This window comes from Cherax quadricarinatus, chromosome 64, assembly GCF_038502225.1.
Source record: "Cherax quadricarinatus isolate ZL_2023a chromosome 64, ASM3850222v1, whole genome shotgun sequence".
Lineage (NCBI taxonomy): Eukaryota > Metazoa > Arthropoda > Malacostraca > Decapoda > Parastacidae > Cherax > Cherax quadricarinatus.
Window position 1 is genome coordinate 18032536 of NC_091355.1, and position 27112 is coordinate 18059647.

At 39.9% G+C, this 27112-nt stretch overlaps 1 long non-coding RNA gene across 1 annotated transcript in view; it reads right to left on the reverse strand.

The window, feature by feature from the left end:
• Positions 1 to 229: 229 nt before the first annotated feature.
• LOC138854610 (uncharacterized) overlaps positions 230 to 27112 on the reverse strand; it is a 395142-nt gene continuing 368259 nt past the window's right edge. Inside the window, exon 4 of the long non-coding RNA XR_011393795.1 lies at positions 230 to 382. This is a non-coding gene — a long non-coding RNA (uncharacterized lncRNA). The remainder of the gene's footprint in view (positions 383 to 27112) is intronic.

A 27112-nucleotide genomic window follows, 5' to 3' on the forward strand; every position in this document is an offset into this window, starting at 1 on the left:
ACCTCAGAGTAGGACATTTAAACGAACAAAGAGCACATTCTATCCCTTTCTTTTATTTAAAAAGGTCACACAGAATAATAGCAATCCATGTCTATACTATCCAACGAGAAACGTATTTTCTTAAATCACACGACCTGTTATAAACGATTAGAAAAAGCTTAGGGCTGGCTTTTATATTTTATACTTACATACTTGACATCTCAGAAACCCTCCTACCCCATATGAGGAGTAGGGGGATGATGGTAGGGTGGGGTTGGCACCGACCGCTAACCACAATCTAAGGGTAACTGTGGACGGTGACACATCTGCACTACGCTACTCTGAGACCTCTCTCCCTGCTTTGGTTGCTGTCTTGCAACATTGCACAGCTCCTGATGATGCACTGAGAGGCGTGAAAGTACTTGAGTTAATGATTTCCACTCCCCCCCCGTGGCTTGTCTTGCATATATATATTATATATATATATATATATATATATATATATATATATATATATATATATATATATAAACACTGCGACTCGCCAGGGGATCGAACCCGTGTTGTTTTAACCCAGCTCAGGATCAGCAAAAATTCACGATGCTTTAACCCACTGGACCATGCAATCCTACAAGAATCACGTACCCAGCAGAGCTAGGTGTTGTACCGTGATCCGAGGGCATACGATGGTGTGGGTGGCTCAGAGCTAATTTCATTCTATATATACTGCTTATGGAGGCTAGTATACCAAACGGGGAGTAGAATGAAATTAACTCTGAGGCACCCACACCATCCTATGTCCTCCGATCACAGTACAACACGTAGCTCTGCTGGGTGCGTGGCTCTTGTAGAATTGTATGGTCCAGTGGGTTAGAGCGTCGTGCATTTTCACTATGAGGCGGGCTAAAGCAACATGGGTTCGATCTCCCAGCTAGTCGCAGTGTTGTTATTGATTATTGTAACCACTAACAAGTGGTGTACATTATATATATATATATATATATATATATATATATATATATATATATATATATATATATATATATACATACATATATATATATATACATATATACATATATATACATATATATACATATATACACAAGCACTGATCTATGGCTGAAGGAGACTCGAACCTACGAACCTTGGAACAAGGTTCGCTGTGCTTTACCAATCTACCCACACTGGACCAATACCTTGGAGTCCAGCTTGCGCTAGACTTTGATCCAAGGCAGCCAGCTTTCAGGGAGAAGGCTTACGGCTTTTCATCTCATCCCCTGCATGCATCAGCCTTACTAGAGATATTAACGATGCAAGGAATTCGCAAGAGCAGGTGAAATATACACAAACACTGATCTCTGCGTACCTTGTTCCAAGGTTCGTAGGTTCGAGTCTCCTTCAGCCAAAGATCAGTGTTTGTGTACATTTCTCCTGCTCTTGCGAATTCCTTGCATTGTTAATATCTCTAGTAAGGCTGATGCATGCAGGGGATGAGATGAAAAGCCGTAAACCTTCTCCCTGAAAGCTAGCTGCCTTGGATCAAAGTCTAGCGCAAGCTGGACTCCAAGGTATTGGTCCAGTGTGGGTAGATTGGTAAAGCACTGCGTACCTTGTTCCAAAGTTCGTAGGTTCGAGTCTCCTTCAGCCAGAGATCAGTGTTTGTGTATATTTCGCCTGTTCTTGCGAATTCCTTGCATATATATATATATATATATATATATATATATATATATATATATATATATATATATATCTCAATAAAAAAAATATATAGAATGATTTAACCATGTGCGTGATATTAAACAAAAATACCGCCAATATTTAGGCATGAGTTGGCAGTGTGAGTGTGTGTGTCAAGTGATATATTGGGACAGGTGAACACATAACGTCGAGCGCTGGTGGGGGGACAGGCAGAGTTACACCGTAACCTGTAAAATATGTTGCATTTTTGTTATAATGTTGCAGCAGTTAGCCACGTATGTGCAACATAAACTTCAGACTGGGTTCATTAATAAGCTTGAAAAAAAGTTCATTGTTTATGCAATATGAGTTTCAAATATTCAGTCTAGGGTAATGGATTAAAAGGAAGCTTAGGTTATGAATATCGTTTGGGAATTAAAGTGTGCATAAGGAACGTGAAGTGTGAAGGGAACATTTATTGGTATTATGAGCATTCAAGTGAGCATTGTGAGCTGGAATGATGAGCTCGAGGGAATGAAAATTATTTGAGCATTCTGTATAATGTAGCACTTTGCTTAATGGTCATGGTGAAGCTTATATAGAGGAATGAGTAAATGATATTTAGTGGTCATGTGTACACTGCATGAAGAATAACGTAAACGTTATACAGTGTTTCACATGAACGTTATATTGATATCAGTATTGAGAACAGAGTGGGCATTGAATAAAGGTGAAAGTGCATGAATGCAAATTTATATATTTCAAAACAACCACTGTGAAATAGCTAAATTCCAAGCGGAATTTCTCCGTTTTCTCACAGTGGTTGTTTTGCATAGTGTGATACCACGTGTTTACTGTGATCTTATTGCATATATATATATATATATATATATATATATATATATATATATATATATATATATATATATATATATATATATATATATGTCGTGCCGAATATATAAAACTGGTGAATTAGCAAGAACTCATTCAAAATTAAGTCCTTTCTGAAATTTTCTCTTATACGTTTAAAGATATATTTTTTTCATTAATGTTAATGTAAAACTTTATAATTTTGCACCAAAAGAATCTCGGAAAACTTACCTAACCTTATTATAACAAGAGCAATTTATTTTAGCCTAACCCAACTAAATATATTTTAAATACCTTTACAATAATTTAGTACTAAACAAACACAATCAAATATATTTTTTTCGTTAGGTTCAGAATGATTTTGGCGAGATTATTGCATACACAAATTTTCACTTGTCTTATATGGCAAGATGAGCGTTGTTATTTAAGCCAAGATCGCAAGTTCTGCCTATTCGGCACGACATATATATGTATATATTATATATATTATATATTATACATATTTATAAAATGTGTGTGTGTGTGTGTGTACTCACCTATTTGTGGTTGCATGGGTCGAGTCATAGCTCCTGGCCCCGCCTCACTGATTGTTACTAGGTCCTCTCTCTCCCTGCTTCATAAGCTTTATCATACCTCGCCTTAAAACTATGTATAGTTCCCGCCTCCACTACTTAACTTTCTAGGCTGTTCCACGGTCTGACTACTCTATGATTGAAGAAATACTTCCTAACATCCCTTTGATTCATCTGAGTTTTCAACTTCCAATTGTGACCTCTTGTTTCTCTGTCCCATCTCTGGAACAGCCCGTCTTTGTGTGTGTGTGTGTGTGTGTGTGTGTGTGTGTGTGTGTGTGTGTGTGTGTGTGTGTGTGTGTGTGTGTGTGTGTGTGTGTGTGTACTGGTCAGAAGCCAGATTCTTAGTTCCTTGTACCTGATGACTGTAAAAAATATTTTAGAAGCAGCAACTGTGCAGCACGATAAATATTCATTATATGGTAGTTTAAGAGCATTCATACTCGATTCGCTTTTGAGGCCATCATGTATAACCTGAAACCAGATTTCCATACATATGCTTTGGGTCCTCTTACGTGTCGAGAAATTAGGGCCTTTTCCAAGCTTTCTTGTGTTAGACCAGCGTCTGCTCAAGAGTATGGTGGGATAAACTATAGACGTCTCCCTCTGGATAAATCATAGATGTCTCCTTTTTGTTTTAAGTGAGTCGGCTGTAGACCTGTTTTGTTAATATATATGAATATTTCTAAGACAATTGGCAAATATATATGTATTCAAAATTTAAGGTCTTTTATATGATATCGAAGTCTGGTCGAATTATTCATATTGTCATGTCACTAATTTCATGTTCGCTAGGTCATTACTACATTATCAGTGCTTGTGGACTGGTTGCTTTCTAATGGTTTAATACTCTGCCGTCGTCTTTCTGTCACTTGACACTGGTCTGCCTGGCACAACTGGTCTGCTTGGTGTCACCTACCTCATTCGAGTAGAAACGTGCGCGTGAACTATTCTGCTTGGACTTCTTACTCATTTCTGCAACACTGCAAGCTCCTGATGTGTTGATTGCAACACGAAAGACCTAGAGCCATCTTTCAACTTCCCCTGTGGTTGTTTGCATCTTGTATCGCTTGTTCGCGATTATCGCACACAAAAACGTGTACGTGTGTGTGTGTGTGTGTGTGTGTGTGTGTGTGTGTGTGTGTGTGTGTGTGTGTGTGTGTGTGTGTGTGTGTGTGTGTGTGTGTGTGTGTACTCGCCTAGTTGTACTCACCTAGTTGTGGTTGCAGGGTCGAATCATAGCTCCTGGCCCCGCCTCTTCACTGACCGCTACCAGTTCACTCTCCCTGAACCATGAGTTTCATCATACCTCTGCTTAAAGCTATGAATGCATCCTGCCTCCACTACATCGCTGTGTATGCGTGTGCGTGCACGCACATAGGCAAGCCTTGAAGTATACCAATGAGCAAATGAGCTTACAGGAGAAAGATTTAGAAACTAGTACTTCTGTGACATGATTACTCTAACTGCCACCTGCGAAGGTCTAATACATGCCTGTATTAGAGGCACCATCTGTGACCCTACCATCTCTTTTCACAACCCCAGAAGCTTTCATGATGCATCTATTCTCACACCTGCCACAGCTAAATAGCGCATGAACGAGTTATTGAATAAAGAATGGACAGGGATTCTAACAGTGGTGCTGATCCATGCCAGTTCCACGGCTCGAGTCCCAGCACATTGTTCTGTTTATTAATGATGGAATATATGCAATAACAATATAAATTTCTCAGTGTATATAACGTGTTGCCTGAAATAATTATTTTTGCCGCTTGTTTGGTTGTGTTTAAAGGCTATCGGCAACAGGAAGGTCATAAAAGCTGCATATTCCCTTCACAACCAGTCAAGAACACTTCAATCCTTTAATGTTGCAGCTGTGTTCCTTCTTAAGAGGACGTTAGTTAAACTTGCGTAGCAAGAGCCAGTTTTCCTCTTGTAGTGCTCCTTCATGTTACGTTGAATATTATCATGGCATAAAATACCGACAGATTGGTAATACATGTACAACAGTTAAGTATCTTTATTCGCCTGTACAGTAGCTTCATATACTCTAGAAAAGAAACTGAAGTGGACTTTCGGTGTATATATACTGAAATACACTTCTCTGTGACTAATTTTTTTTTGGTTGGTTTTATTACGATTTTTTCATAGTAGAAAAATAACACTGACAATGTAGGTTGTTAATGAAGGCTCCATCCAGTGATTGTTTATCAGTCAAATAGAGGCACCGGTTTTCAAAATATTCATGAAATTAAAACTCAAATAAAAGTAACTACGTGCCTAGTACGATGGGTTTAGTGTGCCTCTTAGCAATAATTAACGCAATACCAACTTCTTTTCTTCTTTCTTCGTTTTCTGTGAACAGAGACGGAAAGTTTGAGGGGCGACCCTTCCAATAAAGCTTTACTGGCAGCTCTAATATGCACAATCACAGGTGTACCTGAAATCCTATTTAATGCACCACACGGGTATCAATAAATTGAGAAATGTGAACAGGAAGTAAAATTATATCCAAACAAAACATAATTTCGGACTTGCATGAAAAATATATTATCCGAATTAATTAGTCACACGAGGCGAGGTGTAATTAAAGGTGTTAGCACCAGTAAATTGTGTGAGTTTGGCAGGGCAGCAGAGCGGACTCGAGAGCGGGAACAGCCTGTTCACTCTTTTCAAGCTAATTTTCCTCTAATGTCCTAAAGTTTGGGAATTTGGAACAAAAATTTTAATTGGATGGATCCAGTGATAAATACAAGGGTGGGAGGCCCAGTCTCCCAGGGCAGTGTACCAGGTACGTCCCTCAGTCTCCCAGGGAAGTGTACTAGGTACGCACCTAACAGTCTCCCAAGGAAGTGTACCAGGTAAGTACCTAACAGTCTTCCAGGGCAGTGTACCAGGTACGTACCTAACAGTCTTCCAGGGCAGTGTACCAGGTACGTACCTAACAGTCTTCCAGGGCAGTGTACCAGGTACTTACCTAACAGCCTTCCTGGGCAGTGTACCAGGTACGTACCTAACAGTCTCCCAGGGCAGTGTAACAGGTACGTACCTAACATTTTCAAAGGACAGTGTAATAGTTACGTGCCTAACAATCTCCTAGGGCAGTGTACCAGGTACGTACCTAAGTCTCCCAGGGGAGTGTAGCATCTATCTCAGTTTCCCTAAGGCAGTGTACCAGGTACCTCACAGTCTCCCAAGACAGTGTACCAGGCACCTCACAGTCTCCCAAGGTAGTGTACCAGGCACCTCACAGTCTCCCAAGGTAGTGTACCAGGCACCTCACAGTCTCCCGAGGCAGTGTACCAGGTACCTCACAGTCTTCCGAGGCAGTGTACCAGGCACCTCACAGTCTCCCAAGGTAGTGTACCAGGCACCTCACAGTCTCCCAAGGTAGTGTACCAGGCACCTCACAGTCTCCCAAGGTAGTGTACCAGGCACCTCACAGTCTCTCAAGGCAGTGTACCAAGTACTTCAGTTTTCTAGGCCACTTAGGTAGAGGAGGTAAGGAGCATTTAAATAGATAACAGATACAAGCAACCTCGTAAGGCAATAACATCGGTTCACTGAAGGAGAGTTTTACCAGGCTGTACACAAATCATGTAAATTAATTCTGGTATGGTCCGTCCCGTCAAGCAAGGAATGCATGGTTATGTGGCTTGGCCAGCTGGTCGTGGTTTGATGAGAGTTCCCATCACCTGCTAAAGATTGTGCACCACTGACTACTAAATAGTAGTCAAGTTTGTACAATCCGTGACTTAAATTATTAAAGTCATTCCTATCAAGTTTATAGAGAGGAGATTCGATTATGTTTCTGTCCATTGCGGTACTGTTGCGTAAAGACTTGGTGCTGATGATGGAATTGGATATACCTTTCCTCTTTTTTTAGAACAAATCTTTTTGCCTCCCATTCCTCATTCTCCAGGCGTTGAGTGACGGCAATGACAAGTAACAAGCACAAAGCGTCTTGTGTTCAATGTTCCGTAGGTTAGGATGAGGGCGGATTTCACGCATTTCCATCTGACTCAGTCCTTCCCGTGTAACATGAGATGAGTTTTGTTTCAGGCCATAGGGTGTGATCTTTTTCCCTGTGTACTGTACACTCGTTATTAGTGTTCTTGTACACATTTACCTATGCTCTAGAATTTACGGAATTTCGTAGAATTTATTGTACTCGACACAAGCAATGGTGTAGACTTAACGTTTAGTATATTAAGAGGCCTATAGTTATTGGTTTCTGATCCACCATTTTTCTTGAAAACATTAGTGAGTGGCCGCCTTGAACTCTTTCGTCAAGGCTTCGGAAATGATGAATAAATTCAATATGTAAACAAAGGGTACTGTTATTTCGAAAATGCTATCTTGCAGGAAGCTGTTGGATGCTATCAGGTCCGATAAACTCAACTTAATTTCTCTTCAACCTCATCACAGTTGTAAATTGGTGAGTTGGGTTTAAAATCGTTGTCTGTGGAGCCTGGTAAATCGCTGACTAATGATGATGCAACAGTTTTATTATCATTTTATTATAATTTTTATTATTATAATCAAGTTAAGCACTAAACACGAAAGGGTCGTACAATTAAGGAATGCACTAAAGTAGGAATGTGCAATAGACAGGAATGAGCGATGGACATGGATGTGCAAGGATAGCGGTTAGTGAAGTAACGGAAAAGTTTTTGAGTGTAATTTAAATGATTGTTGGTGCAATTGGTTAGTTCATGTTAAAAAGAGTTTGCGCCAGAAACGGGACTTCCAGCGATGAAGTCAGGTGGAGTGAGTTAGGCCGGTGGAGACATCAGAAATTAAGCCTCAAAATCCTCTGATAACAAACACATTTAAAATATGGCATTGACAGTGAGACCTGATAGTCTGCGCTGAACGATACCAAGTATTTCTCCATGTGGTATCCTTGAGTCCAACTCGGATCAACGTTGTGCTAACGGGTGCAGAGTTGTCAGATCAAAAGTAGTCCGAGAAAGGTATACCCCTGTGGGAAATAAGAAAAAAAAGAGGGTCGTGCATGGCCCTGACCAAGCAGCCGAGTTTACTTGTTCACTGCCCAGAAGATGGACATATCTAGGAATTCAGAACAAAACGTCTTTCTTGTGCCTACTAGAAATGCAACGTTACCAAAGATGAATACGAAGGACGATGGGATGATGGAATACTAATTTCTGGAGAACCTGTAGTGTGCAACTTGGATTTTCTAAGCAACTGCAAATGACGAGGCTGACATGGATGCAATGTGTATGATAGCAATAAGACTTTGCAAATAACTGCTGATAAAGCTATGGCCGATTCTAGTTAATGACTTTGTGTTATTCTAACAGGAAAAACAGCTGCGTACCCGACACCACTGGGGAAGTTAGAACTATCACTGTACACCTCCATAGTATGTAAATGAGAATAGGGGTGTTCAATAAAGAGTGAGCATAAGTTGTTGTAGGCAAGTTACGTTTGAAACCGGGAATTGTAGAGGAGTTTAGCTTAACATCTTTATTATGCACCTCATAACCAGCCTGTGGGCGGTAGTGAAAAGATTACAGAGGTACACAATGGCTCCAGGGACTGAGCCGCATTATTATTATTATTATAATCAAAGGGGAAGCGCTAAACCCGTAGGATTATACAGCGCCCGGGGGGGGGGGATGTGGAAGGCATCCAGGCTTAATTCGGGGAACTGGAGCACAGTTCCAATTCCCTAAATCAAGAGCCCCTCACCAACATCAAGGAACCTTCCATGAGGGGTGACTGAGCCGCAAATTTTGATAGCTGAACAAGTTACGAAGGTAATGAACTGTTTACATCTTTATATCCGGTCACAATCGTAATAAGTTTTTTATGCAAACATTAATTAAGTCACACACACACACAATGGTAATGCTTTATTTACAATGAGCAAAATCAGTGTATTTATCCAGAATGGTTTGTAATATACCACTGGATAAAATACTTTGACATTTCTTGTGCATTTCTGAGTGAGTTGCCTCTGAAGCCATTAATTTTATCGCATTTTAGTACATAATGACGCAACGTGTGATAGTTGTCCATCAGGCGAAGTTTACATATCGTTTGGTCTACATCTGGTGGTGGTGATTTAGCTTCCCAAAGATACCGTGTCCCAGCCGGAGCCGGGCGGTAATGACATCCAAGTCTGCTTATTGTGTTTGATATGGCTCCTCCTGCATGATAGAATCATGACAGATGAACTCACTGGTGTCAGTATTTCTCAGTCGTAAGTCAAGTTCATTTGAAGTTCTTTTCGTATTATTGCTCGCGACTGGGTAAGATCGGAAAGCCCCTTGACAATGAATGGGATAAAGTTTAGAACGAGAGGCGAGGGTCGCTGAAGAAATTGGTCTCTGTAATCTAGTTTATATAAAAATAGGACTAAATGAATGCACAGAAGAGTTTGTCATAGAACGCTGCTTGCCATAGCTTTGACAAGTAGCTTTCAGGTTATGTAAAGCTTCCTGGGCACTAGACGATCAAACAGAACCTCGAGAAATCTGACCATATTCTGCTCAGTGATACGAGAATGTATGGAATATTAGGTAGGATATTGAAAGCAGTGAAGAGCTTTTACGAGGATAGTGAGGCTCGGGTTAGAATATGTAGGAGGGAGATTTTGCAGTAAAAGTAGGCCTTAGACAAGGATATATGATGTCACTATGGTTATTCAATATATTTATAGATGGGGTTGTACGAGAAGTGAATGCTCGGATGTTGGCAAGATGTGTGGGGGTTAAAAGATAAAGAATTTAACACGAAGTGGGAGTTGTCCCAGTTGTTCTATGCTGATGACACTGTTCCTTTGGGAGATTCTGACTGGAAGTTGCAGAGGTTGGTGGATGAGTTTGGTAGGGAGTGTAAAAGAAGAAAATTAAAAGTGAATATAGGAGAGAGTAAAGTGATGAGGATAAAAAATCAGTTAACGAAAGATTGGATATCAGAATGTAGGGAGAGAGTATGGAGGAGGTGAATGTATTCAGATATTTAGGAGTGGACGTATCAGCAGATGGATCTATGAAAGATGAGGTGAATCATAGAAATGACGAGGGGAAAAAGCTGAGTTGTGCACTGAGTCAGCGGAGACAAATACTTTATCCATAGAAGCAAAGAGGGAAATGTATGAGAGTATGGTTATACCAACGCTCTTGAATGGGTGTGAAGCATGGATGATGAGTGTTGCAAAAAGAAGGCGGCTGGAGGCAGTCTAGATATTGTGTCTGAGGGCAATGTGTGGTGTGAAAATAAGCAAGCATGCGTAAGCGTGTTACATATGAGCGAATGGAGAGAAATACTTTATAGGACTTGACGTGTTGTTGGAGTTTGAGCAAGGAAATATGAAGGGATTCAGGGAAACCGGCAGGCCGGACTTGAGTCCTTGAGATGGGAGGCACAGTGCCTGCACTCTGAAGGATGGGTGTTAATGTTGCAGTTTTATAACTGTAGCATCGCTATTGGGCCGTGCGGACGTGCTGCGCAGTAGCTCCTGATTGAGTTGGCTTTTGCGCAGTGTTAACGTGTACTTAGCTCTGTGAAGACCTGTTTGCGCGCTCTCTACGAATTGAAGCAAGATGCCCTCCATCGAGCAACTTTACCAACAGCTTAAGGAAGAATTGAGGATGGCGAAGTTGGAGATTCGGCGACTGACCGAGGAAAACAAGAAGATTCGTAGTAGTCCTCCTGTTTTGAGTCCTCAGGTCAAGAAGGGAAACTGGACAGTGGCTCGACAGCAGGGAACGAAGTTGACGATCAAGAAGACTAATGGAATGGTAGAAACGATGAAGAAGACTGCCGTGGAAACTGTTGTGGAAACATCTAATACATTCTCAGTGCTACCCGACGAATGTGAGTCGACTACTGGGAACATCATGACGGACGACACCAAGGAAGGTAAGAATATTGTTGTTGTTGGGGATAGCCAAGTTAGGTATATGGATAGGGCGTTCTGCTTGAAGGACAGGAGTAGGAGACAGAGTTTGCTTTCCTGGGGCTGGGATGGAGGATATTGTTATCCGTCTGGATGACATCATGAGAGGTAATGGGAGCAATCCTATTATCTGTCTCAGTGCTGGAGGCAACGATGTTGGCAGACGTAGGAGTGAAGACCTGATTAGCAGGTATAGGTCAGCAATAGAAATAATTAGGAGTAAGGGTGGGAACCCTGTCATATGTGGTATTTTGCCAAAGAGAGGAGTTGGAAATGAATGGTTGTCCAGGGCAATTGGTGTCAATTGCTGGCTGGACAAATACTGTAAGGAAAATGCGGTAACATTCATTGACAACTGGGACCTCTTCTATGGCGGAAGTGACATGTATGCCAGGGATGGGGTTCACTTATCTAGGTCTGGGGTGGTAGCACTGGCAACTGCAGTGGAGGGAGCAGTTAGGACTTTAAACTAGGAATAGTTAGTGGTATGGGTTTTGGCAGGAAAACAGTGAAGTCCCAGTGTAGTAATATTACGAGTTCTAGGGGAACTAGTAATAAGCAGAACGAGGTAGATATTGAAAAGCCAGTGACACTGGGTGATAAGGACAGTAATAGGTTTAGTAGAAAAACAGAAATGAGCAGGAAGGGTAAAGAGAAAGGAGAGTCTTTCAATGTTTATTATGCTAACTGCCGTAGTGCTAGGAATAAGATGGATGAGTAGAGATTAGTTGCTAGTGCAGGTAACATTGATGTATTTGCCTTAACTGAGACGTGGTTTAATTCAAAATGTCGGGACATGCCTGCGGAATGTCATATTCAGGGTTTTAAATTGTTCCAAGTAGATAGAAGTATCGGGAAGGGGGGTGGGGTGGCATTGTATGTCCGAGATCGCTTGAACTGTTGCATAAAAACGGGTATTAAGTCTGAAGTAACACAGAGTGTTTGGATAGAATTTTCAGAGGGGCATGAAAAACTGATTTTAGGAGTGATATACCGTCCCCCAAACTTAGATAGGGACCAAGGGAGACTACTATGGGAGGAAATTGTTAAGGCCACAAGGCACGATAATGTAGTAATTCTAAGAGACTAACTTTAGTCATATTGATTGGAATTTCTTGACTGGGAATTTAGAATCATACGACTTCTTAGTAGTAGTTCAGGATTGTTTTTTGAAGCAGTTTGTGACAGAACCTACAAGGGGAAATAACCTGCTTGACTTAGTTATGGCAAACAATGAATCCCTTGTTAATAATTTAGAAATTTCAGAGGAACTTGGTGCTAGCGACCACAAATCAATTACATTTAGCATTGAATGGAAGTACGACAGTAGCGATAACTCAGTAACAGTCCCAGATTTTCGCTTAGCGGATTACGATGGGCTTAGAGAACACGTATCATCTGTTGACTGGGGTAACGAAGTGAGCTATCAATATGACAGTTTTCTGAACACTATACATGCTGCTCAAATAACGTTTATCCCATATAAAGAAATTAGATCAAATAGAAATGACCCAAAATGGATGAATAATAGGCTCAAATATCTACTAGGGCATAAGAAAGGAATTTATAGGCGTATCAAAAGAGGTGAGGGTCATCTTATGAATAAGTATATTGACATTAAGAGGGACATTAAAAAGGGGATAAGAAAAGCTAAAAGGGACTATGAAATTAAAGTTGCTAGGGATTCTAAAACTAACCCAAAAAGTTTTTTCCAGGTCTATAGAACAAAAGTTAGAGATAAGATAGGTCCCCTTAAAAATAACTATGGGCACCTTACTGACAAAGAGAATGAAATGTGCTCGATTTTTAATAATTATTTTCTCTCAGTTTTTACACAGGAAGACGCTAACAATATTCCAGTAATTAATTTTTATAGTGGGCTAGAAGAAGATAAATTATGTAATATCACAGTCACTAGTGAAATGGTTGTGAAGCAGATAGACTGAAGCAAAATAAGTCGCCGGGTCCTGATGAGGTTTATTCAAGGGTTCTTAAGGAATGCAAAATGGAACTCTGCGAACCATTAACTAATATTTTTAATTTATCTCTTCAAACAGGTGTAGTGTCTGATATGTGGAAGATGGCTAATGTAATTCCTATTTTTAAAACAGGGGACAAGTCGTTATCGTCAAATTACCGCCCAATAAGCCTGACCTCAATTGTAGGCAAATTACTAGAGTCAATTATAGCTGAGATTATAAGAAGCCATCTCGATAAGCATAGCTTGATTAATGATACTCAGCATGGATTCACAAGAGGCCGGTCTTGTCTAACTAATTTATTAACTTTCTTCAGTAAAGCTTTTGAGGCTGTTGACCACGATAAAGAATTTGATATTATTTACTTAGATTTTAGTAAGGCTTTTGATAGAGTTCCGCACCATAGACTGTTAAAGAAAGTGGCAGCTCATGGCATTGGGGGAAAAGTGCTCTCGTGGATCGAGTCATGGCTCACTGACAGAAAGCAGAGTGTGTCCATAAATGGGGTTAAATCCGAGTGGGGATCTGTAACAAGTGGCGTTCCACAGGGATCAGTCTTGGGCCCGTTGTTGTTTATAATATATATCAATGATCTTGATGAGGGAATTACTAGTGATATGAGCAAATTCGCCGATGACACAAAGATAGGTAGGATAATTGATTCAAACGTAGATGTTATGGAACTTCAGGAGGATTTAAACAAACTCTATTCTTGGTCAGAAAAGTGGCAGATGCAGTTCAATGTAGATAAATGCAAGGTTCTGAAGCTTGGGAGTGCCCATAACCCTAGTACTTATAAGTTAAATGATGTAGAACTTAGCCATACAGATTGCGAAAAGGACTTGGGGGTTATGGTGAGCAGCAACCTTAAACCAAGACAGCAATGCCTAAGCGTACGTAATAAGGCAAATAGATTACTGGGATTTATATCAAGAAGTGTAAGCAACAGAAGTCCAGAGGTCATACTGCAGCTTTATACATCATTAGTAAGGCCTCACCTAGATTATGCAGCTCAGTTCTGGTCTCCATATTACAGAATGGACATAAATTCGTTAGGAAACATTCAGCGTAGGATGACTAAATTAATACATAGCATTAGAAATCTTCCTTATGAAGAAAGATTGAAGACTCTTAAGTTACTTTCACTTGTTAGACGAAGAATGAGGGGAGACCTGATCGAAGTGTATAAGTGGAAGATAGGTATTAATAAAGGGGATATTAATAAGGTCTTGAGGATGTCTCTCCAAGAGAGAACCCGCAGTAATGGATTTAAATTAGATAAGTTTAGATTCAGAAAGGACATAGGAAAGTATTGGTTTGGAAATAGGGTAGTAGATGAGTGGAACAGTCTACCTAGTTGGGTTATTGAGGCTGGGACTTTGGGTAGTTTCAAATTTAGGTTGGATAAGTACATGAGTGGGAGGGGTTGGATTTGAGTGGGACTTTCACATCAGAGCTTATTTCTTGGGTGGCATTGAAAATTGAGTTGGGCAAATGTTTTGTTAGTGGGATGAATTGTAAAGGACCTGCCTAGTATGGGCCAACAGGCCTCCTGCAGTGTTCCTTTCTTATGTTCTTATGTAAGCACGCCTGTGACAAGACAGTGATGGAGTGAATGATAGTTTGTCTTTTCGGGCCACCCTGCCTTGGTGGGAAATGGCCGATGTGTCAATAAAAAAAAAATTAATACGAGAATCAGATAGGTATAGAACGGTTCGAGGACTACTAGGATATCTTGTGAAAAATATCTGGTGTATTTTAGCAGTTGGAAGCGCGATCGAGTTATTATTTACCTGGACACGAAAGTGCCTCTCCAATAAGAAACTTAAAAGAAAAGCGGAAAATTGTCCCAGTGGTATAAGAATAGGCTAGGACTGAGATGTAACTCCAGGTAGTGTCACAAGCTCTTAAAAAATCGTCAAAGACTGCAGTAATCGATTGATTATTAGCTTAGACATCACGATTGTTCATAACCAAGAAAATTTAAGAGGTCAGAGGTAGAACAGTCATTAAGAAAACCAATGTGATGATGGGAGAAAGAATTTTGAGTTTCCAAATTAGCTGAATGTCTGTTGACTAAGCCTTCCCCAAACTAAAAATTGCATTAGTGAGAACGATGATTCTATAATGAGAAGAGTTATGGCTCGGAGTACCCAACTTATGAAAAGGCAGGACAAGTACGGTTTTCCATTGAAGGTAGACAACCCCTTTGTGTCTAAATGATATTGAAAAGACGTTAGAGGACGGCGAGTGCTGTTGGGTGACAGCACTGAACCATATGGACGTGGCTGTCGTTAAGCCCAGCTGCTTTTGGTTGGTACATGCATAATTCTGACACCAGATTGCGGAGCATGAAGGGCACGTTATATAACGTCGCTTAATGCTAAAAGTAAAATCGAAAAGTATTAACTCCGTATCATGTCTGGAGGAAAGAATAGCGGTTGCTGGCAATAGCGTTGCAGGATCTGCAACGCTATTGCCAGCATCCGAAACAACGGAAGAAAAATCCGGAGAGTATTTGCTGGTCAACTTCGTACGTTTTTTTCAGACGGCGCTCATAAAAGTAGTAGCAGTGACAGTGGACACAAGCTCGCCTCCAAGTACTGCTGCAACGAGCAAACCTATGAAAAGGACAGTATTTCTGCTGTAAAGGTAACGACCCCTACAGAAGGTTTCAAACACAGCACAAGCACAGTCAGGCGAACACCAGGGTACACATTTGCCGTAATGTTTACCTGAGTTCGGGAATTACAGTCCACGCTTCAGCAATAACAGAGGTAGTAAAAAGTTGCAACAACTCATCAGAAAATGAAGAAGCAGTGAGACCCTCCCGATGAGAATTGAAATCACCTACTATGAGTGCCATGGGGAGGGAAGAAAGAGATATCGAATATCAGAGATAGATAATGGGCGAGAAAGGGAAAGATACAAAGACTAGACCGTGTACTTCTTGCCTAAACAGACACCGGCCTCAGTATAATGAGGTGTAGGTACGAATTGTATGCCGAGTACAAATTACATCACTACGCACAAGTAATGCACTTTCAATGTATGTCTCATCCTGGAAAAGGATCTAGTGGTTGTAATGAAATAGTGCTAGAGATAGAAATTCCAAAAGTTGAACGTAATTTCGGTTCCTGTACGCAGATCAGAGCTGGGGAAAACTTGGAGAGCAACATTTGGAAATCCCTCGATTCCTTCCATATCCTTTGTTATTCCATTGTAATAAAGCCATTGCTTGTAAACAGTAAACAACGACATTAGAAAGCAAGCGGTTACTATGAGTTAGGGCGACTAAGTCGATATGTGGTGTTTGTGATAAATTGCCAATAAGTGATTGGTGGGTAACTAGAGAAAGGCATAGCAGATTTCGCTCTCTCGTAAGAAACCTGGACAATGGCGAGGATACACTGGGCGAGCTTCTCGGTTAAGGCAAGTCGAGAGTTCGATGAAGGATATTTATTATTATTATAATCAAAAAGAAGCGCTAAGCCACAAGGGCTATACAGCTCGATGAAGGATAGATTGTGATCCGCTGCATTGCAGACGGGGCATTCTGCAGGTGGTCTATATTTGGCCGGGTGGTTAAAACACATTCAATATATGCATTATTGAGGTCGTGGGAGCAATTCCAGCATATGGAGCATTGTCCTGCTACGTAAACTGAAGCTGAAAGCTTCCAGCAGTCGAAAGTTAGTTTAGCGATGTTGCTAGGATAACTTCTCTGATATAAGTTTCCTCTTTCGTGACAGGGAAAATTCTGGAGCTCAGGCTTCTTCTAAATGTCTGGGCCACATTGCTTAAATATCTAGTGGATTATCATATACGTGATGAGGACCATACCGACGCTAGAACCGGGAAAGAAATGTTTGTGTATTGTAAGAGGATGGAAAATTGTCAGCTTGTATAGCATCTTTCACGGTACCAGTGTCTGCCCCTCTCTTGTTAACTTGGAAGAATACATTATGACCAGCGTGTCTCACGGGTCCTTTGCTAATGCCATGGCAAAAAAAGGAATCAGTAACTGTTATTACATAATGAGAACAAATTTAATAAGGACTGTTTATGAAATGCCTCTTGGAGGGGGAAGAAAAAGTTTCCAGGTATCATATTAGAGTTGAAACGAGGAGTTTTAGTAATAGTGTTGGGAGTATGAAGCAGGATTGTAAACCATTCTCAACAGTTGCACAATCCAGGGCAACATGGGTTCAGGTCGCTCCTGTCTCTCGCAATTACTGGATCACTATATTATCTTGGATGCACTGGAACACAAACAGAATGCAGATGTAATACACAGATTTTGCAAAAGCCTTTAACAGGTGCGATCATGGTGTAATAGCACACAAAATGCGTGCTAAAGGGATAACTGTCAAAGTGGACTGATGGATCTTCAACTTTCTAACCAATCGAACACAAAGAGTAGTGGTAAACATTTAAATCAAAAGCTGCCATAGTGTAGAGCTTTGTTCCACAAGGCACAGTACTCGCCCCAATCCTGTTCCTCATCCTAATATCAGACAGAGATGTAAACCCTATTACCCTATCATCCTTTGCAGACGATACTATTATTGGCATGAGTGTTATCCATTGAGGACAGGGTAAATATCAGGTTTTCCACTAGGCAACGGAGAACAATATGATGTTCAACGAAAACAAATTCTAACTACTCCATTATGGAAAACTGGAGGAAATAATAGGTAGAACCGAGTAAACTACAAACTCTAATCACACAATAGAGCAGAAAAGTAATGTGAAGGACCTGGGAGTGGTAATGTCTGAGGATCTCACCTTCAAGGATCACAACAGTGCCACTATCACATCTGCGAGGAAACTGGTAGGATAGATATTGAGAACGTTCAGAATTAGAGATGACAAGGCAATGATGATCTTTTTGAAATCACTTGTTCTCTCTCTCTAGGCTGGAATACTTCTGTACATTACCATCTCCATTCAAGGCAGTTGAAATCGCAGATCTAAAGAATGCACAAAGAACCTTTACTGCACACATGTAAGTTCCGTCAAACACCTTAACTACTGGGAATGCTTGAAAGTACTTGACTAATACTCATTGGTGCGCAGGCGAGAGAGATGCATAATAATCTACATCTGGAAAATCCTAAGAGACTGGTCCCTAATCTGCACACAGAAATTGCTCTCCACGAAAGAAAAAACTTGGCAGGCGATGTAACATACCTTCAATGAAAGTATGGGCGCCATTAGTACACTAAGAGAAAACATAATAAGCGTCCGGGGCCCAAGACTGTTCAACAGCCTCCCACCATCCATAAGGGAAATTACCGATAGACCCCTGGCTGCCTTCAAGAGGGAGCTGGACAGGTACCTAGTCAAAAGCTAGGCTGTGGTTCGTACATTGGACCGGGCCGCGGGGGCGCTGATCCCCGGAATACCCTCCAGTTGGGTATAATCAAACAGGGGGTCAAGGGTTGGACGAAGGTTCAAGACATGTCCTGTGACTTGCGAATGATCCGAAAATCGACGCGTCGTCGTGGGAGAAGCTGGGAACATGGTCAGAGAGAACGTCAGAGGTATCAAAAGAGTAACCCAGGAAGCTGGTACCATAGGCCGTACCGTGCCGGGGCCAGTTAAGGGTGCCACAGGGGTAAGGGGTCTGGGAGAGGGCAAAACATGAATAATGGTGTCCATTATAAAATTATCTTCCATTATATTTTTTATTGGATGACGAGGAGGCAACCCCATGAGGAGAAACAAAAAGAAACTGCATATTCTCCTAGATGCTGCTGCATGGAAACTACGCCCTACGCTACTAAGTATACCAGTAAACTGGTACACCAGGATGGCACATACTAAATCAGCCAATACAGGCTCAGCCGACAAGAGAGGCAGGCGACCGGAAACGCCGAGAATCGTACCCTCTTGGCTGTCACCTCCCGGAACACAGAGGCAGCTCCCAGCAATACTTCTGTCTTCCTAGCACATGAAAACCGCTCCACCGGGACCACTGAGAGCGACCCAGCACAACCCCAGTTAATCCAGTTCCACTGCGTAAACGGAATGAAAGGGATAATTATCCAATTTTCTACTGTCCCAGAGCTGAAATTTCCAAGGGAGAAATATCCCCCCAAAAAAGGCTGAATCGGAATAGGAAGGGAAGGGAGGGCGGGGGGTGTTTAGACTAAATCTGAGAAAGAAGACCAGAGGCTAAACTTCTGGGATGAAGAGCCCTTCACCAAGCCATGGAACATGATGGGAGTTGCGTAATAGTTTAAAAAATTGTCACTTTAATTAAATGCTTCGTGATATATTTCTTTATAAGTGTTTAACACAATCTCACTACGATCTACAGGTTTATGGCTGTACATGAGAGTATTTATTCGTTGGCAAATTTTCTACGATTGTTCCTATATTCTTAAATTTTAGACCCATAATACCTAGCATTTGGTTTCTTACTTTATTGTTTAATATCTCGCCAGTTATCAAGGGAATCAGTTCTATTATTATATTTTATCCTCTTTTATTGGTGCAATATTATCATAGATTGTAAAGGGAGACTGTTCTAACTTTTTTTTTTCATGAAGTATTTACATTGATGCAAACTGTAATTGACTACCTGTCATAGTTTTGCAGAATATATATATTAGTGTTTCTTTACTGTAATTCTTACTTCATCTTATTAATATCGGTTTTCACAGTGCAGTAAATGATTAAATGGGATCAGTAGTCCAGTGGGAATAATGCCTGATTGATTTTTCTTCAGATCAGTTACGCACTGTATATTCAAGAGTGTTGACTGCTACTGTACAATACTGGTTGGTTCAATATATTTTTGGCTGTAATTATTTATTCCTAGAGTTTGCTTCTATCTTTTACATAACCAGCTTTTTTTGAATGCATATGTAGAAGTCATCGTGTATTAGTTCCTAAATTTTGGGTTCAGTTTTGGAAAATGCTCTTGCTAAGTGCTCTAAGAACTGATTATATGAGAGAAAGCGGCAAACGGTGCGTACCAGTAAAGGTTTAATAATAATAATAATAATAATAATAATATATTGTATCGATCCCCTGTCACATACACATATTCCGACTATTCTCGTTTGACAGCATACATAATTAGATTATAATCAGCTAAAGTTTGTGTTAATATGAGAGAGAGAGAGAGAGAGAGAGAGAGAGAGAGAGAGAGAGAGAGAGAGAGAGAGAGAAATCGGGAGTACATGGAAAAACAGACAGCAGAGGTTTTCCGAGTCTACACCGAGGCTAACTACTGAAAAAATACTCTGCTTTTATCTGCAAGAGTGCCTTTAGCGTCCGTTAATTTTGTCACTCTGATAAGTTCATTACTATATACTGAAGGCTTCATACCCAGTCATCTTTACTACTGCGGTGTCTGTTCAGTTTCATTATTAGTTCAGTTCCATGGAAATTATTTCTCAGTGGTTTTCTGGGTGCCGGTGTAGCAGGTTTCTTCAGTTAAATTCATGATGTGGAATATGAATGGTTATGAAATTCATTCTTATGAGAAGATAACTGTTAAAAGATTATGAAAATAATTATTCTATTTAATAATAATGTGGAATTATGAAATAATTTCTATGTATCTTTGTTACCAGCATCTGACCTATCCTATCCAAGGAACGATATGGTTTCATCAGCATGGCGGAAAACAACTCAACTCGGAGGCTACAGTGTACATTTTGCAGCAAAGTGATCACAAATCTGAACCTCAAAACTTCAAACTTGACGAGCATTTCAACAGTCCGCATGGTACCTTGGTACCGTGATGGTACCTTGTAAGCTGGTGAATTTGTCCCATTTCAGAAACCTTTGCTGCAAGCGTCTTATCAAGTTGCATTTTTATGCGGCAAATTTTAAGTGACTTTGGAAACCGAGGCACAAAGTACACTTCAGCAGGTACCCTTGTCGGGTGATATCTAGTCTATGGTTATCGATAAAAACCAAAATACCTAGGAACAGGTAATCACGGACATCAAAGTTAGTCTTATCAAGATGAGTCTTTATGTAGAGGAGTAAATCTACGTTTGTTCTTGCAGTTATCTGGTGGGATTTGTGCAGTATGTGAAGGAAAAAAAGTGGTGGAAATATTCTAGTTTTGTGTACCCCTGCAAAACTATGAAGCCTCTCGGCATCTTCGATCCTGGAGAAGATTTCTTGTTGAAGAATGGGATGACTCTTGATGTGTGTGGAAGAGGGAGTCAACTTAAATGAACCCCTACCATGTCACGTCACTGTCACACAGTGACAGCGACGCGGAACAGTCAAGCACTTGCCACAAGAACACTTCCAGAAAAACTGAAGAATTCTTCGTCAATCTCAGTTCAAGCAGAAAATTTTGTCACCGGGCCGATCCCTCTCTCAATCATCGCCTTTTCACTGCATTTTATGAAGAAATTGATTTGCTGGAACGGAGATCTTTTTTCTGACTCATGGATTAAAACAGAGAGGGCTAATTACTTTTAATCTGGATTCCATAGAAGATAGTGATGTAATGAAAGATGATGTTGACAGTAACTCTGTCAGAATTTCATTGATGAAGGCTTTTCCAACAGTAACAGTGTTACTGTTTACAGTCAGAATCCGACCTGTTTCTGAAAATGATACATTAGAATCCTAATAGAACTGGAATGAAAGACAGAAAATTTTTATGCACAACTCAAAACGTTCTCTTAGTACAATAAGTTTTCGACGTTTCTTGCTATTTTCCATCACCTATTCGGGTGAGATAGCTTTTTTAATACATCTGCACTTGAAAACAAAATGAGAAAGCCGCCTCTACGCAAGTGACTTCATGCGTGTGGCTATTTATAAAAACGAAGAACCTTGTTTGAGCTTCATCTCTAACCAACGTTAACAACGAAAGAGCTACTATAAATAAGGCATGTACGTTTTTTCTATTTATAATTGAATTTATGCAAATTCATATTCATAGCTGCGAAAATAATTTTTTCCGAACGAAGTTGAAGTTTTAAGTTTTTTTTTTTTTTTTTTTTTTTGAAGAGGATACCATAAAATAATTAAGACAACTTAGGGGGTACAGACACCTAGAAAAGTTAAGAACCGCTGATGTAGCTTAAGGAATATTTAAGACTATTACCTATTATGAATGTATACGTGACAAGGATAGAAAAACGGAAAGCTCTCTCTGTCTCCTCATCCTCTCTGTAGGGTGACTATTGACGTGAAGAACAGGGGGGTCAAAATACCATGCCATATTGAACAACAACGTGGAATTTACGGGAGATGAAACTGATTGGAAGACTTGAATTACAACTACCTCCAGTAAATTAGTGGTGTTTCTATCTTACCACTACCACTCACACTAGTATCAAAAAATTCTTTATATCTGAATACGTTAAAACCATTCAACATCTCGTAGTCTCGTTTCCTAAGGGGGAAAAAAAAAGTTTGAGAGCTGTGAGGCTTCCTTCTTGATTATTGTTTCTGAGAGATGGTACGAGTTTTGTGGGTATTCCCTGTGCCCTTAATATATTTTCGTCTTTTACGTAATTTGCAGATCAAACTAGATGACATATTGAAGCTGTGATAGAACAAGAATATTATACGTTATACGATGTCTGGTGTTTTGTGTTCAATATTTCTAGATATGAAATGATGAATTGTTGCCTTTATTGCTCGAAGACTGACATTGCTTGCTGCTTCTGTGGTCATTGTTTATGATTACTCTGTCCACTTTTCCTCGGTTATTTCGGTTTGTTTGTAACTATGCATTGTTTTAATCATGTTTGAGATCATTATACCACAACTGCATTACTTTGCACTTGTCTATGTTGAAGCTAATTTTATGGGTGCTGTTCTCTTTCCCATTTTGATGTCATACACAAACTTTGTTATACTGGATGTTAACTCCGTTGAATATCACTCTCCTGTCTGAGAGTCAGTCACTTAATCAGGCATGAAAATTGATTCCTGTACCATGTGCTCTTAATTTGCTAATCAATGTTCAGTTGAGTACGTTGTAGAAGGCCTTCTGGAAATCTAGATATATATATTGGTATGTTTTCACCAGAGAGGGAGAGAACATGGGATTATTTGGGAAAGCAGATAGCCAGGGAATTTCAAGTCTTATGTAGGTATATGAGGCTTGGATGGAAAAACAGGAGGCTCTCCCTGTCAACTGCTCGTCCTGAGTCACCTGCTGGACAAACAAGAATCCTTTGACTTTATATTGCCTTATCTGTTATATGTGTATGCCGGTCCATTCGGGGAGGATTTAGGATGTGACTAGAGTTGTGTAGGATGTGACTTGAGTTGCGTAGTGAGTGCCATAAAGGCACTGGCAACTCCCAGTTGAATCTTGTACATGCATTAACGTTTGCAACATTAGCAGATAGTATATTCCCTTCTGATATAAATCTGTTAAAAATAAATACTTCTTTGATACATTCGTGTTGCATTTTCTGGTAGTTTCATTCAAGTTATGGATTCACTTAACACTTCAAAAAGTTCGTGTCAGTGTATTAAATCTATTCAGTATATTATGGATTTGAACGAAATCTCCTCTAATGTATATCTTTGTCTTCAAGTGTAATTTGGAGACCAAAACTGCGAGGCATATTCGTAAAAAGGTTAAGATCTTTGAGTCTTCCCTCATTAGAAATTTTTCTTAGATTTTTGAGTTCGGAAGCTCTTCTCTCTATCCCCTCCTATATAAATCTTAATTTTCACGTTATTTTGACACCAAAACTGCACGGCAAATTCAAGGTGAAGTCAGTCACGGAGAGACAATATAATGTCTAGTGTTTTCCGGTCGAAGTTTCCAGACATGAGGCCTAGCATTCCGTTCTCTTTGCTGCTAGATGAAAAGCGTTGCCTGTACTAGTGAGACCACTGCTTATGATTACTCCACGGTTTTTCTCCTCTCTTGTTTCGGTTAGTTTGTCAAAAATTATCTATGCATATCTTGAGATTGCTATGTCCAAATTTCACAATTTTACTCTTGTTTACGTTGAAACTCCTCGCCTTCGTCTCTAACCACAATGCTAACCTGTCCAGGTCAAATCACAGAACAATCAAGCAATCTGTTTTAAATGCTTCACTTTTTCCATCGAAAGTTTTGCTCTCTTGACTGTTAGTCCTACCTCGAGATCATTACATTTTGTGAAGATTATTGGACACTGAATCGATCCCTGAGGGAACTCTACTCTGTTTGGGATGCCATTCAGACACCTCTCAGTTGAGTACCATTCTCTTTCCTGTCTGTCAGCCTGTTACTTATCAAGGCATGAAGTTTGCTTCCTACACCAGACGCTTTTATTTTGGTTATGATGCTTCAGCATAGTACCTTGTCACTCAGGGCCTTCTGAAAATCAAGGTATATTACGACCTTTATTTTTGTCATCTCAGAGAGAGGGAGAGAGAGGGAGAGTGAGGGTGAGGGAGAGTGGAGATGTAAAGGCGAGTCTACCTAGAGAGTGATGGTATTCATTCAATAGTGTCGAGTATCACTAGAAACCAACAAATAGCACCAGACTCCAAAGGCAGCACCATGAACCGACAAGTGGTACCAGAAGTGCAACAAGTAATACCAGGAAATAAAAAAACACCAGAAAACAACAAGTAGCACCAACAAGAAACAATTTGCACAATTAATTAAGAAGTTTCACCAAAATCGAATAAGCAGTTCCAGGAAGCAAAAAGTATCACCAGCAGCCTATAAGTATCATCCGAGACCAACAGAAAGCATCATTGATTACTTACCCACGGGTATATAGCACCGGTGAACCAATGACTTCTGTTTCTGGTACCCAGCATCGTTAATTAAACCAGCTATTTTTTTCGACCACCGGGAGGCTGATGATCGGACGAAACTCGGTGAGAAGAAACACTGTCCTGTGTCCTAAAGAACAGAGCAGCGCCAGCAGCAATAATACAAGAATTCTGTATTATCAGTGTGCATGAAAAGTGCGATGTGGGACAGTACTGTAATGCTTACTTATAAAAGATACCACGGAATATTGGTTATAGAACTATAATCAAACATACCAGTGAACCATAAAGAACTATAATCAATCATACCATGGAACCATAGTTTTAAAACTATTATCAAACATACAATAGAACAATAGTTATAGAAGTATAATCAAACATACCAGTGAATAATATTTATAGAACTACAATCAAATATACCACAGAACAATGTTTATGAAACTATAATCAAAGATACCCCTAAACAACAGTTACAGAACTAAAATTAAATATACTACAGAGCAATAGTTGTAAAACTATAATCAAACATATTCGTGATTATTCTATCTTATAATGTATATTAGCTTCAGTTTTGCCCACTTTTGTCACTTTTTGAGAGGAGAGGAGGTGCCTTAATGTTTTTGAATGGCACCTGAATTATAGATATCTTCTTCGGATCAAACCTAGTGACATACCATTGCCCAGGATCTGTGGTACCACGGCAGGTTTAGAGTTTTTCCAAGATTATATGACTGATAATTAACACATACGAACCAAAACACCAACACAGCAAGTCATGCAAAAATAAAAAGGCTTTGATGTGTGCTTTCAATCCGGATGGGTTAGTAACACAGGAGAATATCAGTCTTAGAGAGTCAGGAACCCAGGTAAACCATGGCGGGTTACTATCTCTGTAAAACTACGGTGGGTTCGTAAGCCAGGATAACTCTGGAGGATTAGTACCCAGAAGTGTATTACCTCCAAGGTGGATAGTGACCCAAGAGGGTACCAACCCCAAAGGCTTAGTAACCCAGCATAACCATGGAGGACTATAACTCCAGGAGGGCATCAGCTCCTGAGAGTATTACCCAGTAAAGCCAAATATAGCTGATTTCTGTTCGTGTCCTGAGGTCCCTTCCCCTCCCCAGGATGCCAACCACAAAAGTCGACTTGTTCCTATGGTGTATATGACAATGGTATACAATACTGAGAAACTGATAAGACACATGTGCAACAGTTAGGTATCTTTATTCCGTCGAATACGGAGGAGGCAACATAAGCAGTGAAGATGTAAAGACGATGTGATCAGTCCATCACCTTTGAAGGGCATCTATTTACTACTAGGTATATAGAGGCAGCAGGTGTCAGAACTCAGTGCTCTATCTAGAGCTGCCCCTCATGGAAGGTTCCTTGATGTTGGTGAGGGGCTCTTGATTTAAGGAATTGGATCTGTGCTCCAGTTCCCCGAATTAAGCCTGAATGCCTTCCACATCCCCCCTCCCCTGGGCGCTGTATAATCCTACGGGTTTAGCGCTTCCCCTTGATTATAATAATAATAATCTATCTAGAGCTTAACAGTTTATCTCCATCACACTTTTACTCACACTTCAATACTTGTCATGAAGGAAAATTCTAAGCACACTTTCCACAAAGGTTTCTTTGAAAATAATTTTCTGTTTTCAAATTTACTTTGGCTCTGTGGACGAAATTTTTATGTATCCTTATTCACTATTACATTGACCACTTTGTTGACTGTTATTTTTACTTATATTAATCATATAATTAATTACATTTAACACTTTTTTAAACCTTTAATAACAATGTTAATATTATATTAACCATTTTAACCACAATAGTCATAACATCCTCAATATCGTCATTAATTAATAATATTATAAACGTTAAGGTTAAACAGTATACGACACAATATTAATCCATTTATTACACACATCGTTATTTATATTATAAAACATTCTTGACCACATTAATGAGAGTACAATTAACTCTTACATTTACCACAATAATAAGTATATTATTGACCTTTCATTAACCACATTAATAACCATGATTACTAACAATGTTAATAACCACATTACTCACCCAGAATTATTTTTTATTAGCACACTGGCCGATTTCCACCAAGGCAGAGTGGCCCGAAAAAGAAAAACTTTCACCATCACTCACTCCATCACTGTCTTGCCAGAAAGGTGCTTTACACTACAGAATTATTAACCGTAATATTATCCAAGTTATTCCACAATAACCATATTACTGCCATTAACTGCATAATAACTCACATTATTAATTAAAATAAAGTCAACTTCATTAACCACAATGGTTGCCAAATTATTACACACATTATTAATAGTAAATATATTTTTACCGCATTA